Source organism: Petaurus breviceps, unplaced genomic scaffold, assembly GCF_028583685.1.
Source record: "Petaurus breviceps papuanus isolate PSGF00001 unplaced genomic scaffold, PetGlider_PUasm1.0 174, whole genome shotgun sequence".
In the NCBI taxonomy this organism is placed as follows: domain Eukaryota; kingdom Metazoa; phylum Chordata; class Mammalia; order Diprotodontia; family Petauridae; genus Petaurus; species Petaurus breviceps.
Window position 1 is genome coordinate 40,625,356 of NW_027185761.1, and position 19,064 is coordinate 40,644,419.

Genomic DNA, 19,064 nt, shown 5'->3' on the forward strand with positions numbered 1-19,064 from the left:
GATAGATAGATAGATAGATAGATAGATAGATAGATAGATAGATAGATGGATGATAGATAAATGCATGTTGTATTCAACAATTAAGTTCGATATGCACTTATTAAACAGCTATTATAAACCATGTACTGTGGGTACAAAGACACAAAAAAGATAGTCTCGACTCAAGGAAATTACATTATTATATTATTATAAACACATATAGAGAAAATTGAATACAAAACATAGACAAAGTTATTTCTAGGGAAAAGTCACAAGCCATTGGGGGAGGGCAGGGGTATCTCTTCCATTGTATGAAGTAAAACATGGGCTGAATATTGAAGGAAGATAAAGATCCTAAGAGGAGAGGCAGAGGTGAAGAGGAAAAATGTTCCAGGCATGAGGGAAACAGCTGGTGTAAAGGCATGGAAACAGATGGGTTACTGTGTATGGGTAATGGCAAGCAGGCCAGTTTTGCTGGAACATAGAATTTAAAAAGAATAATGTGAAAGGCCCGGTCAAATAGACTGAAGCCAGATTGTAGAAGGCTTTAAATGCCAAACAGAGGAAGCCGTATTTTACACTAGAGACGTTAGGGAATCACCTAAGATTCTTAAGCAGGGGTCAGACCTGCATTTTAAGAATATTAAAATGGCAACTATATGAAGAATGTATTGGAAAGGGGAGAGACTAGAGGCAGGGTGACCCCATGTGACATGGTCCTGGACCAGAGTGGTGGCTGGATGGGTACAGAGAAGAAGGATGAAATAAGGATGATCACTGACAAAACTTAGCAACTAACTAGGTGGGAGCGGTGAGAAGTGGCTTCAAGGTTGTAAAGAGGGTGACTGGGGGGATGGTGATGCTTTCAACAGAAACAGAGATGTTAGGGATAAGGTGGGTTTTAGGAGAAAGATGCTGTTTTGTTTTGGACATATTGAGTTTAAGATAATTCTGGGATGTTCGATTGAAATGGTCAATAGGCAGCTGGACTTGTGGGATAAGAGTTCAGGAAAGAGACCAGGGCTGAATACATAGATTTAGGAGTTAGCTGTCTGTACCAAAGGGTTGGCATAACACGTGGGAGTTATACAATCACAAATAAGTGTGCACAGAGAGGAAAGAGAAGAGGACCCAGGACAAAACCTTATAATTGAATAGGGGAAGGGAATAATCATTTTTTGAACCGCTACTATGTGCCAGGCATTGTGCAAAGGACTGGAGATATGGGGAAAGGCAAGGAGCTTATAATCTAATGGGAGGACAACACACAAAAAAGCTATGTACAAACAAACTGCATATGGGATAAATGACAAACAAGTCCCTCAACAGAGGGAAGGCACTGGAATTAAGATGAATTGAGACTGGCTTCTTATAGAAGGTGGGATTTTAGCTGGGATTGGTGGGAAAGCGGGAAAGCCAAGAGGCAGAGATGAGGAGATCATTCTAGGCATAGGAAACAGCCAGAGGGAATGTCCAGAGATGAGAGATGGAGTGTCTTGTCTTGTTTGGGGAACAGCAAGGAGATTTGTGTCACCAGATCAAAGAATAAATGGAGGGGGGGGGAGGCAGTGTAAGGTATAAGAAGACTTGAAAGGTGGGGGAAGGAGGGAAGGCAGGTTATAAAGGACCTTGAATGCTAAAAAGATAATTTTATAATTGATCCTGGAGTGGATAGCCACTGAAGTTTATTGGGGGTTGGGAGTGGGAAGAGAATGTGTCACATGATCAGACTTATGCTTTAAGAAAATTACTTTGGCAATGGAATAGATTTGGGAGAGACTTGTGGTAGACATACCCATCAGAAGCTTTTGCAATAGTCCATGGGTAAGACGGAGGGCCTGCACCAGAGTAGTGGCATTGTCAAAGGAGACAAGGGAGAGTATTGGAGAGATGTTTTAAAGATAAATTAACAGACCTTGGCAATAGATTGGATATGGGGGGTGAAAGAAAGAGTGAGAAATGTAGGGTGACATTGAGGCTTCAAGCCTGGAGACTGGGAAGATGGTGAGGTGTCAGGAGTCAGGGATCAGTAATCAGGAAGTTGGGGGGAGGGTTTAAGGGAAAGATAATGAGTTCTGTTTTGGGCATGTTGAGGGCTAGCAGGAATACTCTGGATAAAGATCTAGCAAAAAAAAAAAAAGACATAAGGCATGGACAGACAGGTAAAAGGAGGACCAAGAGAGACTGGCATCCCAAAAACTTAGAAGAAAAGAGAGAAGGTGACCAACAGTGTCAATGCCTGCAGAGAGGTCAAGGACAATGAGGACAGAGAAATGTTTGTTGGATTTAGCAACTGAGAGATCACCGATAATCTTGGAGAGACCTATTCTGGCAGAATGATGAGATCAGAAGCTGGATTGTAAAGGGGAAAGAAGAGAGGGAGATGAGAGAAAGTGGGGGCACCTATTGTAGGTGATCTTCTCAAGGAAATTAGCCACAAAGGGTAGAAGATATGGGATAATAGTGAGTGGGAAGCAGGGAGAGATGGAAAATAAGTGAGAGAGTAGGGATGACGGAGGAGGCAATGGGCTGGAGTACATGGGATGGAAAGGGATGGTTTGTGCAAGTAGAGAGGTTTGCCTTGGCAAGGAGTCAGGCCATCTGTTCTTGTGAGACAGAGGTGAAGGAGGAGATTATGGCAGAAGTAAGGCATCTGAGTGATAGAACATGAAGGGAGGGGTGGCTAGGTGGTGAATAGAGTACCAGCCCTGGAGTCAGGAGGACTTGAGTTCAAATCAGCTTTAGACACTTAACACTTACTAGCCATGTGACTTTGGACAAGTCAATTAACCCCAATTGCTCTGCCTTCCTCCCTCCAAAAAACAACAACAAAAATAGAACATGAAGGGAGATGGGGAGTAGAGGGAACTCTCAGCAGATGGCTTCATCTTTTTCAGTAAAAGGTTCTCAGCTGAGAAGCTAGGGGGGGAAGGGGGAACCATGGGAAATCTGGGGAGGGATGAAAAGGTTTAGAAGAACCACGATGGAGAGTGGGATAATGAATGATGAGGGAGGATTACCCAGCAGCAGGGAGGATCCTCAACCAGCTAGCTGAAAGGAAAGAGTGAAAGTACTAGTGCCAAGGAGTCTTAGTGATAGCCAAAAAATGGAAGGATTAAGAAAGGAAAAGATTTAAGATGAAAGCAAGTTTGTTGCCTATGGAGCAGGCATTCCAGAGGGCACAGTGGAAGAGGTGGGTAACATTTTGTTGGGACTTTGGAATGGGTAGGTTGAGGGAAATGGGGATAAGAACTTCAGTGATGGGAGATGGGGAAGGAAGTTTGGATGTCTACAGAGGTTCAAAATCCCTGGGATTTATAGGTTATGACCAAGTGTGAGCTTGTTAATCATTAAGTGAACTTAATTAAGTGAACTTAATTAAGTGAACCTCTCCCTATTCTGTAGAAGGTAGAGAGAGTTCTATCTCTAGCTTCTGCTAGATAGAGGAAAGATAAACAAGGGAGATAGACCAAGTGTAAGATGAATGTCCTGCCCCTATTCTGTAGAAGGTAGAGAGAGTTCTATCTCTAGCTTCTGCTAGATAGAGGAAAGATAAACAAGGGAGATAGACCAAGTGTAAGATGAATGTCCTGAGGTCAAATGCAAGTCCCCTCTTTCTCCTCTCCTTTTCTTGACCATACCCAAATCCCCCAGAAGAGGAATACTGTCCATTTTGGCTAGACCATAGAGAATGTGGCAGGGGAAACAAGGTAACATAAGTGGCACCAAATTGTGGGGGCCTTGAATACTAAGCTAATGAATTTGAACATTAATTGGTAGACAGTAGGAAACTTTTGAAAGAATTTTCAGCAATAACATGCTCAGATCTTTGTGTGAGATAGATTAATCCAAGAGAAGTATAAATCAGACTGAAGGCCTGAGAAAGTGGGGATAAGATCTGGCAAGAGTTTGAGTGGGTAATGATGAGGGCCTGAGGGCCCAGCTCTGGACTGTGGCAGTGGGTTTACATTCAAGAGAGAGACAGGCCCTGACAAATGCTTTGATGTACAAAGTGAAGGAAGGGAAAAAAGCAGAGATAAAACCTAAGTTTCAAACCTGGGAGTCTGGATAAATGGCCATGCCACTAACAGACAACAGTGCTGCCAACAGAAATAATAAAAAGAAGCCTAAACAAAGTGTAAATGAACAGCCAAGAATCACACAGGAAGCAAGGGGAGGGCTGGGTTTTGGAACCCACATCTTCCAACATCAAACCTAGTCCTCTTTCCCCTGTACCACCCTGCCCAGAGCTGACACTGAGATGCCAGCAGGATAGTCCAGCAGAGGTGTCTGGCACCTTTGAGCACTGTCAGGTAACCGTCGACATTTATACTTGAAGCAATGTCAGGTTTGCAGAACACTTACATTACCTCATTTGGAACAGGAACACTGTCAAACAAGTGCTATTCTTGTACCCATTTTACAGATGAAGAAACTGAGGCTGAGAGGTAAGTGATTTGCTCAGTGTCTCCAGGCTAGTGTCTAAGATAGAATTCGAACCAGATGGCACCAGCTGCCTCCCCCCCCCCCCAAATTACTTAGCTTGTGAGATAGGTGCTGTTATTATCCCCATTTTAAAGACCGGTAAATTGAGGCAGCCAAGTTAAGTGACTTACATAGGGTAATGCAACTAGCAAAAGTCAGTCTGAATTTGAACTCAAGTTTTCCTGACTCTTTTATAGCCAGCACAGTAACCCCTGGATCCTTAGGTCCTTGGGGGCAGAAATAGTTTCTTTGTGTCCCTAGCTCCATAGTATACTCCCAGGGGTGTGGTAGGCTAATTGGCTGAATGATTAAACCTGGCTCCAAGTACTTCTTTCTAGCCACAATTTGGCCTCAGGAAAAAATGATAAAGAAATCAGATAGAGATGGAAAAACAAGACCAAACCTCTCAGTCCAGAGATCCCAAGGGGCCCGCCCTCCCCTCTCCCCCAACATGCATAAACTTTCCCAGAAAAAGGAGGAGGTCCCATCTTCAGTCCAGTCCCCCAATCCAGAGTCAGGACAATAGGTTTATGAATGATTATGAAAAGAGATTCATTTACATCTCAGTGGGAACTCCAGACAATCTCAAAGTCTTAGGTCATTTCTTTACAGATGTAAGTACCTTATTGTCTATTCAGGTTTTTGGAATCTGTCTAGGGGATGGTTGCTTCTGCAGCCCTAGGAAGGGAAGGAGGAGAGTTCCTTGGTAAAGCAGCCCGCCCCTAGGTAGGGGCTGGGCAGGGACACCACATGAATGACTGACTGCTTTTCTGGCTCTGGAAAGGTTGGCTACAAAGGCCCTTGGGGGTCCTTTCCCCATCCAAGATTCACAGAGTCCTTGGACCTCAGAGCCCCATTCTGTCCCCTGTGGCTAACTTGTAATTTTGTAAATCAGAGAGCTAGGACCCAAACCTTAGCCTCCTGCCCTGCTGGGCTGCAAACTTTAGCTTCCTACCTAGATGGGCAGGCTCAGCCTTTGCCTCCCACAGAGCTTGAGCCCCAAGTTTCAGCCTCCTACCCGGCTGGGCCTCCAACTTTAGCATCCCGCCCAGTTTAGCCCCAGTCTCTGCCTTCTGTCCAGCGGGGCCCCAAACCTCTTCGTCCTACCCTGCTGAAACCCAGGCTCCCAGGGCTGGCAGAATGACAGCCAAGGCCCCACCAGCTAGCCGATGTCTTAGCTCCAGCTGAGTTCCGTTCTGTGCAGTGTACACACGCGGGGCCTGGAGACGTGATGCAATACGATTGGAGGTGGGGGTGGACTATGAATTGGTGCTGGGCAGCCGCGTGTTCTCCCTGCCAGGACTTGCTCTTAGCTGAATGAAGGCACAGCACGACTTTTCATCTGTCTAACTTACTCTAATAGCTCTCCTGCCAAAGCTGGCTTTCCAAGAGCCCTCTCTAAATTTTAATGAGCCACCTGTCTCCCATTCCTAAACCCCAGAGAGAAGTGAGGGCAGTCCCATTGCCCTCCGAATCCTGCCGTGGCACATGTTGGAGCTCCTCAGTAAATTACCAAGCCCTTGCTAGGGTTGTAAATGGGAATGGGTTCCACGCTGGCATGCCCTGAGATGGGGACGGATGGAAGGGGTTCTCAGAGCTTGCTGCTGAAGGAACAGAGGATCAGGCCTGCAAAGACAAGGCTCTCCATCCCGTTAGATACCCAGCCATTTAGGAAGGGGAGGAGAGAGTGCCTATCAGCGACTCATCCTGAAAACCAGCAAGGGAAAATGGATGGGATGCTGGATGGAGAACTGGAAAGGCCCTCAGAGGTCATTGAGCCAAACCCTTCCATTCACAAAAGGGGAATCGAATAGTGACTTACCTAGGGTTATACTCATTTAGAAAAGGGAAGGGAATAAGCATTAATATGACACCTACTGTGTGCTAGTCACTGTGCTAGGAGCTTTACAAATATTCTCTCATTTGATCCTCATACAATCCTGGGAGGTAGGGGCTATTATTATCCCCATTTTACAGTTGGGGAACCTGAGGCAGGCAGCAGTTAAGTGACTAGCCCAGGGTCACACAGGTAGTAGGTGTCTAAAGCTAGATTTGAATTAAGGTCTCAATGAAGCCAGGCTCAGTGCTCTATCCCCTATGCCACCAAACTGCCTAAATCCAGGTGGGAAGGGCAGAGGCAGAATTTGAACTCAGATCCTATGACTCTAAGTTTAATGACTGACTTGTTCACTGTACTTAGTTTGACCCTTTCAGATAAGGAAACTGAGCCCAAGAAAAGGTAAGTGATTTAGCCAAGTTCACACTAGTGATGGAGTACTAAGGATTTGAACTCAGGTCCTTTCACTTTACATCTAGCACTCTTCAGTGCCTGTAATATATAACCACTGAAGAGCTGTGCTAGTTAACCTTCGAACAGCTAATACATACCTTACAGTGCTATACATGTTTCTCATTTGATCTGAATAATATCCTTCTGAGGTAGATGCTATTATGACCCTCATTTTACAGATAAGGAAACAGGTTAAGTGACTTTGCACAGTCAGTAAGTGTGGGAGGCAGGATCTGAACCCAGGTCTTCTGACTTCAAATCTGGAGTTCTATCTACTATGTCACACAGCTGCTTTATCGTGCTACCCAGGTGCTTTCCACTATGATTCTTCATGTGGCACCTCTTTGGGTGACCTTGACTACACAAGGTTCCAGTACAATATCTCATGAGCCCCCACTGGTGTATACCTTTCCTAGCCAGTTGTAGTCTACTCCTTGTGGCTCAGCTGAAGTCCTTGGTTGGGGCACTGCCATACTTTTAAAAACAGAACCAGAAGCATTACCCTTTGACCAGCAAACAGCTTCCCTCCCGGCTACTTCCCAGCCATTCATGGCTGCCCATCATCTGTAACTATTGTGCCTCTCCTCTCCCTAACAGGATGCCAGTTCCACGTTCCAAGCCCTCTTCTTGAGTCTGTTTATACTTTGACTTTATCTATAAGGATGGAAGTTCAGGAAGCACTCTCCTTGGTTTCCCCTCTCAGGCTATATACAAAGTTCCTAGAGTCATAGGCTTTTATCAGAAAACACTATTGCCAATGGGGGTGAGGAAGAAAGAGAAATCTGCTAACCCTTGCTCTATTCCTTTTTGTCTCTCCTGTTTCTTTCAAATATGGTTTACATGTCCAGTTTATTACCATAGTCTACAGGTGTTATATAACCATTAGATATGGAATATGCTGGTGTCCAATTAATTGAGAATGAATGAACATGAAAATGCTGAAAGTAGTGGAGAGGTGCACGATGGGACAAACAGGCTATATAACATAGACTCAGTTAAGTCCCCTGAAGAACAGGAGTAAAAGATGTCATCAGAGAATGTATAATAGGTAGAAAGCCTGGGCTGGTTGTATGATAGCATCAAGGTGTTACCAAAGGCCAGCCTGACTACTCTTTGCTGTCCTTGGAATGTCAGAAGTAGAAGGTGCCAAGTGCATGGAGTGGACCCCCTGTGCTGAAATTAGGCAAGGTCACGTACAGAAGTTATACAGGATGTCCAACAATTGCATTGTTGGACAGAGCTTTCAAAGCTATCACAGACCCATTTGAGTGTGTCGGAATACGTCCATCCAAGGCCATGGTCTAGTCATGAGTCTTTGTCTCAGGTCACAGAGGTAGTAAAGGGTAGAGCTGGGATTTGAACATGGGTCCTTTGACTCAAAGTTCATCAATCATTCCACTGCCCCGCTTCAGCCCCTCTCCTCCACAACTGTAATCCTATCCTGCTGTGATATCTGTGTGCAGGGAAAAAAAACCACTGGAATGATTCCCCATCTTTGTTAATGATCATGGCCTCCCATTCCCCCAGCTTTAACCCCTAACACTAGCCATGCTCCCTAGCAATGACTTTATGGCAGTCTTCATTCTCCTTGACCTTTCTGCAGCATTTGGGGCAAATGCCCAACCCCTCTTCTTCTTTGTCACTATGGGATGGGATGGCAGAGGTAAGGAAATAATAATAATGCTAATAATAGTTAGCACAGGGTAACTAGGTAGCACAATGGATAGAGTGCCAGGTCTAGAGGCAGGAAGACTCATCTTCCTGAGTCCAAACCTGACCTCAGACACTTACTAGCTGTGTGACCTGACCCTGGGTAAGTCACTTAATCCTGTTTACTTCAGTTTCCTCATCTGTAAAATGAGCTGGAGAAGGAAATGGCAAACCTCTCCAGTATCTTTGCCCAGAAGACAAATGTGGTAACAAAAAGTGGGGTGCAACTGAAATAATTCAACAACAATATATAAAACATTTAAAGATTTCCAAAGTGCTTCATAGATATTATCTCATTTGATTCTCACAATATCACTCTGGTGAGATAGGTGTTCTCATTGCTCCCATTTTACAGGTGAGGAAACTGAGGCTGAGAGAGGTTAAGTGACTTGCCCAGGGTTATACATCCAGTCAGTGTCTGAAATAGGATTTGAACTCAAGTTTTACTGACCCAGGTCCAGTGAGTGGTCTTTGGGCCTCGATTTCCCAACCTGCTATTTTCCTTTTTGTCCTTGTATTGCTGACTGCTAGGCATACAAAGATAAAGCAACAAGGACCTGTTCTTTGTGACACATTTGCAGAGAAGTAAATGGAAGGCAAATTGTGGACAAGTGCATTAATTAAAGAGGTGAAAGGTGAAGTGTTCTGTGAGGTCTGAGCATGAAAGATGCTTAGTGAAGGGGGGAGGTGGCGTCTGAATAAGGCTTTAAAGAACGGGAAGGAATTCAGCTGGGCCAAGAGGGACATTCCAGAGAGGACATTCCAGGCATAGCGAATGCTGTAAGCAAAGGCATGGAGAGAGGCAGGGGGAGGGCTTGGCGCATTCAGAAGGCGGGAGTGGCTCAGTTTGGTTGGAGAGAGGATGCAGGGAGGGAGGAGGAGCAGGGAAGCCTGGACCCTTCTGGTAGCTCCGGATCCCTGCTTCTGTCTCCACCTTTCTTGCACTGTTCTTCCTCCCACTCACACAGGCAGCCCTCTAGTTCAGATTCTGGTCACTTTTCTCCTGGTTCAGTTCAATAACCTCTGCATGGGTCTCCCTGCCTCTAGTCTTTCTCTTCTCCAACATTTTGAGAGAAATGATTATTTCTCTCTTATCTTAATAATCAATTATTGAATCAGGACCAGGAATTTTTCAGAAGCCTGTAGGCGGTTGAGTCTCTGAAGTGTATTGTTGATGGATGAGATTACCCAAGTCCCTGGGGAATGTACCTTTAGCTCCTAGGTGGGAGACCTCACCCAGCTAGAGAACCTTACAAAGAATTTAATCTAATCTGAGTGAAATCTGGCCCATTGAGTTCTAGTTAGACAGGTGTGAGTGATCAAAGTTATGTCTCCCAACCCGCTCATTAGAATAGGTCCACCTCTCATTCTAATATTCATTCTCTCTCATTGCTTATTAACCAGAGTCCATTGCCACCCTCAGAAACACCCACTCCTCCAAGGGCATAAAAGCTTTGAGTGGGTTCCGTAAGGGGTCTTTGGCATTCATTTGTCACTGACCCATTTTTTAAATTATTACTAGCATGCTTAATAAAATGATTGATTACCCAGAAACCGTGTCTCTTGAACTTTTTATACATCACAGTTTTCCATATAGCCTCCAAACTGTCAAACAGGGCATGTCACTACCCTGCTTGAGAAACTTCATCGGGTTCCTCTCACCTTTAGGATAAAATACACACTCCCCTGTTTGGTTTTTTAAAATCACTGCAGTCTGGCTTCCCTTTTCTGGATTTTTTTCCCCCATTATTTTCCTTCAAACTTTCCATCTTCCAGTCAAGTGGCCTATAAGTACAAGACTATCCATCTCTTGCCTCCAAGCCTTTGTATATATCCACTTCCCTGAGATGCCCTTTGTCCTTACCTCAGAATGGCTAACTTTCAGCAAAGCTCAGCTTGCCACCAATTACACCAAGGTCTTTCCTTGTCTTCCCACTTGTTACTGTTCTTCCCACCCCCACAAAATTATTTTGTATTTACTCTGTATATATTTGTCATCGTACATGTATCCCTCAGTGGAACGTTAGTATCTTAAGGCAGAGACTGGCAATTCTTTGGTCATTGGATTCCTAGCACACAGCAAAATGCCTTCTGTGGAGGAGGCAATTAATAAATGCTATTGAATTGAATTGAGAGCCTTTAATACCAGGCAAAGGAGTCTTCATTTCACTCAACAGGCAATAGGGAAATACTGAAGATTTTTAAGTGACAGAATGATCTGACCAGAACTAGACATAAAAAGATATGTAGCAGAAGTATGAGCAACTAATTGGAAGAAGAGAGAGTAGGGTCGAGAAGGCCTATAAGAAAGCTATTATAATAGTCTGTGAAAGTTTAGACAAGTGGCATAGAGAATAGAGTGCTGGTCCTGAAGTCAGGAAGACTTGAGTTCGAATCCAACCTCAGATACCAATTAGCTGTGTGACCCTGAGAAAGTCAGTTAACCTCTATTTTCTTCATTATTCTACAGATTTTTAGGTAAGGGCACAATCTGACCAGAATGAGACAGAAAAAGATGTTTAGGAGAAATATGAACAATTGATTGGAAGACATAGAGAGAAGGGTTCCTTCTCCAGCATTAAAGAACTGGAAACAAAAGAGGTATCCCTCAATTAGGGAATGGCTAAACAAACTGGGGCACATCAATATAGGCAGAGGTGTGCCAGTAAATGTTTAACAACTGCTTCTCCAAAAAAAACCAACCACAAACCCGACCCCAAAACCTTTAAGTTTAATCTCTATTATTAACATTTTCTCCTTTGCGTTCTTAAAATTAGGCAATCAACAAAACAACAAATGACCTGAGGTGTAAATATTCACACTGAAAATTTAATAATCAGCTCTCACAAGAACCAATAAGAGCCATCTTATTGAGCATGACTCATATAATGGAAAATTACAACACAGGTAAAGAATGATGAATAGGAAGAAGACAAGGGAGAAATGCACCATTCTCTTGGATCAGGAAAACAATATGCACATTGACTATGCCCATGTAAATGGAAAGAACAAAAAAGAAAACAACTGAAATTGAATATCGTGAAATTCTAATGACTGAGCTGGGCCCCTAATGAAAGAATGGAAAACCATCTGGAAGTGCTTGCTATGTGCCAATCTCTGTGTTAAACACTGAGGATTGTGTTGTTCAGTCATATCTGACTCTTTGTAACCCCGTTTGGGATTTTCTTAGCAAAGATGAGGCAGTGGTTTGCCATTTCCTTCTTCAGCTTGTTTTACAGATGAAGAAACTTAAGCAGACAGGGTTAAATGACTTGCCCAGGGTCACACAGCTAGTACATGTCTGAGGCCAGATTTGAACTCATGAAGATGTCTTCCTTATTCTAAACACAATGCTTTATTCTCTGTACCACCTAGTTGTCCTAAAAAAAGGGAAAAATCACAGACAGTCCCTGCTCTCACAAGTTCACAATTCTAATTGGGGGAGACAACACATATGAGTTCAACTACAGGGTATATGGAAAGGCCCTCACCAGATCAGATGACAGGACTTGGGGAAAGCATTGCAGCAGGGCAGATGGCAAGGCCCAAAGGACCTTAGGACCTAGAGTCAGGCAAATGGCAAATCCTGTTGGTCATCCAAGGGATTGAATGAGTGGGTCATAAGACAGTGCACCTCCTTCCCTCCCCTTCTGTGATAGTAATGGCAATTAAAGATTCCCCTGTATTGGCTTGGTTTTCAAATTGATTGTATTAAAACCCAGAGTTTGTTAATCCCACCTGTGGGATGGGCTTGTTGATGTGAAAAGAAAGTCCTGAAGTGGGAGGAGCTGGTGATGTAGATTTGGAGAGACAAGAGAGAGGCGGAAGTTCTTTTTGGAAGCAGCACCTCGTGGAGAGGGAGAGACTAAGAGATTGCTGGTGGCCACTTTGAATTGCCCTGGACTTTTGAGACCTGCCCCCTGAGCTGCCAAGGACTGAGGAGACATGGCTGTTTTGCTGGTACTTTGTCTGTCTGTTTTGATGTTATTTTGCCAGATTTGTCCACTGGTGAAAGACTGTCCTGTTGAAGAAGTCCTGGAACCTGGCATTTGGTTAAGAAGGCCTGAGACTGTCCTGCAGACAGAGAGTGAATACTGTCCACTGGTGAGGGACAGTACTGAGAGTGAATACTGTCCACTGGTGAGGGACAGTGCTGTTGTTGCAGGGGTCTGGGAGCCTTTCTGTTGGTTCAGAAGCCCTGAAGAAGGATTTTCTTGTTGTATGTTTACAGAAATCCTGGGAGAGGGCTTTGCTAATGTGTTCAGGGGTTCTAGGGCTGTTCTACAGACAGAGGATAAATTCATGAAGGGACTGGCAATGTATCTTATGGCCTTGCTAAGCCTTGTCTCTCCAGGAACTAAGATTGCTGAGAACTTGCCTCGTGTCAAGATGAAGAAAAGACCTCCATTTGGGTATTAAGTGCTGTGTTTAAACTTGATGTAACTCTGGGGTAGATTCAATTGTGATCCAGGGGTGGGGGAACTTTTGACCTTTTTGTGTTCTATGGTTGAGCAAATGAATGTATTTTACTTATGTTTGGAAACTAATCTCCATTTGAGAAGATGGGCTTTGTGGTGGACTTAATTAAGGTATAGCCTAGGGGTGGAGAAGTATTTGGAACAGAGATTTTGTAATTGATTGAATGATTGGAAAGTCCTGGGGTGGGGTAGGCCTTGGAGATGATTTAATCACACTTAGTAAATGCTGTATTTTGAATGATGTCATGTTTTGATCTTCTCTGTTCTGGGTTTGTTACTGAATAAAATAGAGAGCACCTATGCTGGTATTTTGAACCTGGGAAGTTGCCTTTGCTTGGTATTACATTACACCTTCTTTGCAAAGATAACAAGCCGTGAGTGTGGAGCACTGACTGTAATGTCAGAGTAGGTTGAGGTATTGGTTTGTTTCACTGAATCTTTTTTTTCTTTTTTCATTTTGTTCTTAGAAGGCTCTGGGTGGGGGGCATATTAGGAAATGAAGATGATATAAAACCAAAAGACATAAGCAACAATTTGGAAGACAAAGAAAGAAAGAAAGGAAGGGATGGAAAGAAAGAGAGAGGAAGGAAAAAAGGAAGGGAGAAAAGAAGGAGGGAAAAAGAAAGAGTCTAAACATGTGGTAAGGAGGGCTTATGCTAGCATGGTAGCAGTCAGAACAGATAAGAAGGAGAAAATGTGGATGAGAGAGATGAAGGGCCAGAATCTCCAAGACTTGGTGGCTGATTGGATTGAAAAGAGAGGGATGGGGAGGAACAAAGATAACTCAGATGGACAAGGAGATAAGGAAATAAGCTCTGGGGACAACAGAGGTCATGGGGAGCCATGTCTGAAATCTTATGGACAAGGCATTCACAAAGTTAAGAGATAGTATAGAGTAGGCTTGTTATTTCAGAGATGGAGGGGAGCTCAGAAGCTATTGATCCAGACGATCTCCTTCCCCCCTCCAATGCCTTTTTACAGATGCAGGAACTGAGGCTCAGATTAAATAGCTTTCTGCTCCTTGATGGCAGAGACTGGTTTTTGCCTTCCTCTGTATCCCTAATACTTAGCACGGTGCCTGACGCATAATAGATGACTAATAAATTCGGGTTGACTGATTGGCCCCAGGTCACACAGGTAGGCAGCTGTAAAGGCAGGACTTGGACGGAGATGTTCTGATTCTAGTGCTGATGCTCGTTCCATTGTACCATAGCTACCGTGTTTCCTCGATAATAAGACCTATCCCGAAAATAAGCCCTCCCCTTACTGTGTAAGATTCCTCTAAAATAAGCCCTCCCCCGAAAATAAGCCCTATTGAGATTGCTACTGTAGTGAAGGTGATCCTCTGCGCTACACGCTACATTACGGTACCCTCTGTATGCACCGTTCCCCCTTCCCTCCTGTGAAATGCACGCCGCACTCTGAGCTGCATCCAATCAGAGCTGCAGCAGTGAGCACGTCATCCTGTTCTTCCCCAGTGATTTGCTTATTGAATAAAGGTACATTTTTTTTGTTCACATTTACCTGTTTATTAAAATTGCTGTCAATGTTCATTAAAATAAGCCCTCCCCTGAAAATAAGCCCTCTGGTGTTTTTCTGTCCAAAAAAATTAATAAGGCAATAATAATAATAAGTTACAATCAGAGCTGGCCTCAGTCCTGCCTCTTAACAAACCGACTGTGGGAAAGTCACCTAACCTCTTGGTCTCCCCAGCCTGCTCTCTAAGACTCTTAAGTTGAGTTGCTTAGTCTGTATTGGTGATTGTTGTGTTTACAGCAGGAATTTGCCACACCAATGAAATCATAGGTCTGGATCAAAAAAAAAGAAAAGAAGAGAAAGGAAAAGAAAAGAAGCAATTCCAAAGCAAAACAACTCCTTAAATGGTTGAATGAATTGAGTAAAGGAAACAACAGGGAAGTGCAGGTCCCCTGCCCTTTGACCTTGGTGGAAGGGTTAGCTGAGTACCTCCAACAGGGAGAACAGATTCTAACAGTGGGAAACCCAGGACAGAGCAGCTGGGGGGAAATCAGCCAACACCTACTGTTGCTTTTCTATCATTAGTATGTCTATATTGAAACAAGGAGGGAGGGCTAGCATTGTATAAATTATTTGCATATATCACTTCTTGCATATTTGAAACGTATATCTCTAAGTGTCCATTTGATCCTCCGCCAAAATCCAGGCTTGCTGGCATGATGAAAGACTCAATTTGTCAAGGAGAGAGCATTAAAAAAAAAAAATTCTCCGCCAGGGAAACATAAGTGGTACTAAACCATGTACAGCTGATCAATGGGGGTGGTCTACTTTGGCCCCTGAAGAGAACTGGCCCCTGGCAAAAATTTGAAGTCACCCTCCCCTTTCTAAAAGTCTCTCAGTTCTCTTTTTAGCAACGTTCTGCTTGGTTTTTAAGTATCCTATCCAAAAGCTTCAGTCTCTTATCGACTCAATGCTGGGAAGGACCTTAGAAATCATCTATCTGGTTTAGGAATTCTTGACTAGTGTAGAGAAGAAGGAAATAAGCATTTCTGTACTGTCTACTATGTGTCAGGCCCTGTGCTGAATCCTTGATGGTATTATCTCATTTGGTCTTCACAACAGCCCTGTGACAGAGGTATTGTTATTATTCCCATTTTTAAGTTGAGGAAAAGAAGGCAGACAGATGTTAAGTGACTTGCCCAGGGTCACACAGCTAATGCCTGAGGCTGATTTGAACTCAGGTCTTGCTGACCTGAGTCTATTGTGCCTGAGTCTATTGTGCCACCCAGCAACCTCAGGGGGCCCATGAACTAAAAAATAAACAAACATATTTTGATATATGTATTTTGATATAATTGGTTTCCTTTGTATTTCATTTCATGCATTCAAAAACATTCTTCTAAGAAAGGGTCCATGGGTTTTTACTAGCCTACCAAAGGGGTCCAGAACACAAAAAAGGTGAATAAAGAACTTGTTATGGGGGAGGCCAGGTGGCACAGTGAGTAAGAGCACTGGCCCCAGAGTCAGGAGACCTGGGATCAAATCTGGGCTCAGATACTTAGCACCACACCCAGAAATAACTGGCCTTGTAACCTTGAGCAAATTACTTAATCCCAATTGCTTTAAAAAAAAAAAAAAAGAACTATGCCCAAACTTCTCATTTTTCAGATGAAAAAAATACAAAACAGGACCTGGAGAAGGGAAGGGACAAATTAACTAAAACTTTGCCTGAGTGATTTGTCCTAGCTACTTGTCCAGGTTAAGGTCATCTGTGGCCCAGTGGTCCAAGCTCTGGAGTTACATCAATTGAATTCAATCTTTTGGGCTTCTGCAAAAATCAGATTTGCTTCTCCAAAAATCAGCTTGTGTCAAGGTCTCTGAAGATATGGCTAAAAGGGTCCCCAGACTCATGGAAACAAATAAGCTAATGATACATACACATATATAGGACAGTGTTGATTTCATCCTGGAAACAGAAAGCATAAAGGGTTCACAGTTAGACCATAAATAATCAATACAATTCTCCCCTTTATTCAGGAAGTCTCACCTTACCCTCTAATCTGACCAGATCACAGTAAAGGTTTGGACTTCCCCTGAACCAAACTGGGAATTGCTAGAAAAGAAACCCCCTTTCTCATTATTCCTATTGGAATAACTCATGATAGTTGCAGAGGATTCTGTCCAAAGGGGTTACACAGTTGTTTGATCCAATCAAATCATCCCCAGTGACTTAGATTTAATCACTCACCCTCAATGAAAAAGCAGTGGGTCAAGTCAACCTCAGAAGTCCTCACTCCTCTTTTTTTTTTTTTTTTTTGCTTTTTTGGAGGAGGAAGGTAGGGCAATTGGGGTTAAGTGACTTGCCAAGGTTACTCAGCTAGTTTTTTTTGTTTTTTGTTTTTTTGGTGTTGTGTTTGAGGCCATATTTGAACTCAGGTCCTCCTGACTCCAGGGCCGGTGTTCTATTTATTGCGCCACCTAGCCGTCCCATCCTCACTCCTCTTAAGGAGATATTCATCAGCATACCCCTCAATCTCTGTAGAGAGATGCAGTCAAAAGACTCAAACGATAGCTCACTTCCCTGGAACTGCATTAAATTGATTAGGTTCTCCTGATCAATACTACACTGATTTGGACAAATTATCATTGAGATACAATAAGTAGAGTCCTCAAAAAGGGACACCTTTTAAAAAAAGAGACTGGATCTCCCATCTTGCTTAGGCTGCAAGTACAAGGACCTCTCTTGGGTCATTTCCGCTTTGATGGGCCCAGGGACTTTTGAGCTGCTCCATTTTAGTTGTTTCTTTAGGCAATCTGAGGGCTTATCACTAGGATGCTGAACAGATACTCCATCCAATTAGCCCACTACAGCTTAGAACTTCCAAGTTTAAGAGATCTACCCCCTCAGTCTCAGCCTCCCCAACAGTATCGATTATAGGCTTGTACTACCATGTTTCCATTTTCAAAGGGCACTTATAAAACCTTGGTGAATCAAGGACTTTAGCATCTGTAGTTTGGGGTAACTATTCATAGTGGTCAGTCTGGATTCTCATAGAATCAAGTCAGGTCATGGCCCTTAGAGTGGTCTTTCATCTCCATTTCACCCAGCATGAGTAGGGATTCTAGATTGGGACCTTGTTTGTAGGTGTTTCTCTGAGAGTAGTTAGAGAGAATTGAGGAGCTAGAATCTTTTGATCAAATTAGAAGAGAAAATCACTCCCCAACTGGTAAATGGTGAAAGGTATAAACAGGCAGTTTTCAGAGGAAGAAATTAAAGATATCTATAAGCATATGAAAAAATGCTCTAAATCACTACTGATTAGAGAAATGCAAATCAAAACAATTCTGAGGTACCACATCTCACTGGTCAGATTGGCTAAGATGACAAATGCTGGAGAGGATGAGGAAAAAATGGAACTCTAATGCATTGTTGGTGGAGTTGTGAACTGAATCAACCATTCTGGAAAGCAAGCTGGAACTATGCCCAAAGGTCTATAAATAATTTCATACCCTTTGACCCAGCAATACCACTTCCAGGGTTGCATCATAGAGTGGGAGGAAGACCCATATGTACAAAAATATTTATAGCACCTCTTTTTGTGGTGGCAAAGAATTGGAAATTAAGGGGATGGCTAAACAAGTAGTGGTATATTAAAGTAATGGAATATTATTGTACTATAAGAAATAAGGAGCAGATGGACTTCATATTCACCTGGAGAGGCTTATACAAACTTATGCTGAGTGAGAAGAGCAGAACCAGGAGAAATCTGTACACAATTACAAACACAACATACATGCAATGACCAACTTTGATAGACTGGGCTCCTCTCAGCAATGCAGAGTTATAAGACAACTCCAAAAGACTCATGATGGAGAGAGATGTCTACATTCAGAGAAAGAACTAGAAAGAACAGAGTTTGAATCCAGATTGAAGCAAATTACCTGCTCTCTTTCTTTTTCTTGTTTGGTTTTGTTTCCTCTTTCCCATTGTTCATTCCATCTTATATAATCCTTCTTTATAACCTGACTAATATCTAATGTGAAAATATTTGCAGATCCTATACTTGACTGTATGCCACCATGGGGGGGAGAGAGAAAATTTGGAGCTCAAGGGATTGTGGAACTGAATCTTGTAAACTAAAAATAAACAAACAAATTAATAAAGACAAAAAAAAATTTAAAAAGAAGAGAAAATCATTACCAAAGAGGAGTTAGAGATCAGATGGAGATTACAGGGGTGGGGTTGCCCAATATATTGGGCAGACCAGGCAAGGTAGGGTCATGTATGAGGAACTTGAAGTATTGTATTGTGGCTGATTAGTTGACTGTGTGGAGGAGAGTAATGTGCTAGAGATTGGAAAGCTAGAAAGGATTGGGACTGAGCCAGGAAAACTGCCCACTTTAATCTATACCATAGAAAGAGATGATTTCTGGTCCCTATTGTGATAGCCTCTTTGTTAAAACACAGACAGCAACAGCTTTCTCTTAGAGTTCTCTTGGGGGGTAGGGTATGGAGACAATCCCTCTCCACCCCCACCCCCCACCAAGAGATCAATCCCTCTCTATTCCCACCCCCATCCCAACTAAGAGAGCTGGGCTCAGGTCCATCCCCTAATCATGCTCCATGGGATAGCACCCAGTGCATT

At 43.2% G+C, this 19,064-nt stretch overlaps 2 long non-coding RNA genes across 2 annotated transcripts in view; both read left to right on the forward strand.

The window, feature by feature from the left end:
* The window catches only part of LOC138158434 (uncharacterized), a 94,285-nt gene that overhangs the window by 14,632 nt on the left and 60,589 nt on the right, over positions 1-19,064 (forward strand). The gene's annotated exons all lie outside the window — the stretch shown is intronic.
* Positions 5,788-11,458, forward strand: LOC138158435 (uncharacterized). Its single transcript, XR_011167643.1, has 2 exons — positions 5,788-6,233; positions 11,242-11,458. It is a non-coding gene; the product is annotated as an uncharacterized lncRNA (long non-coding RNA).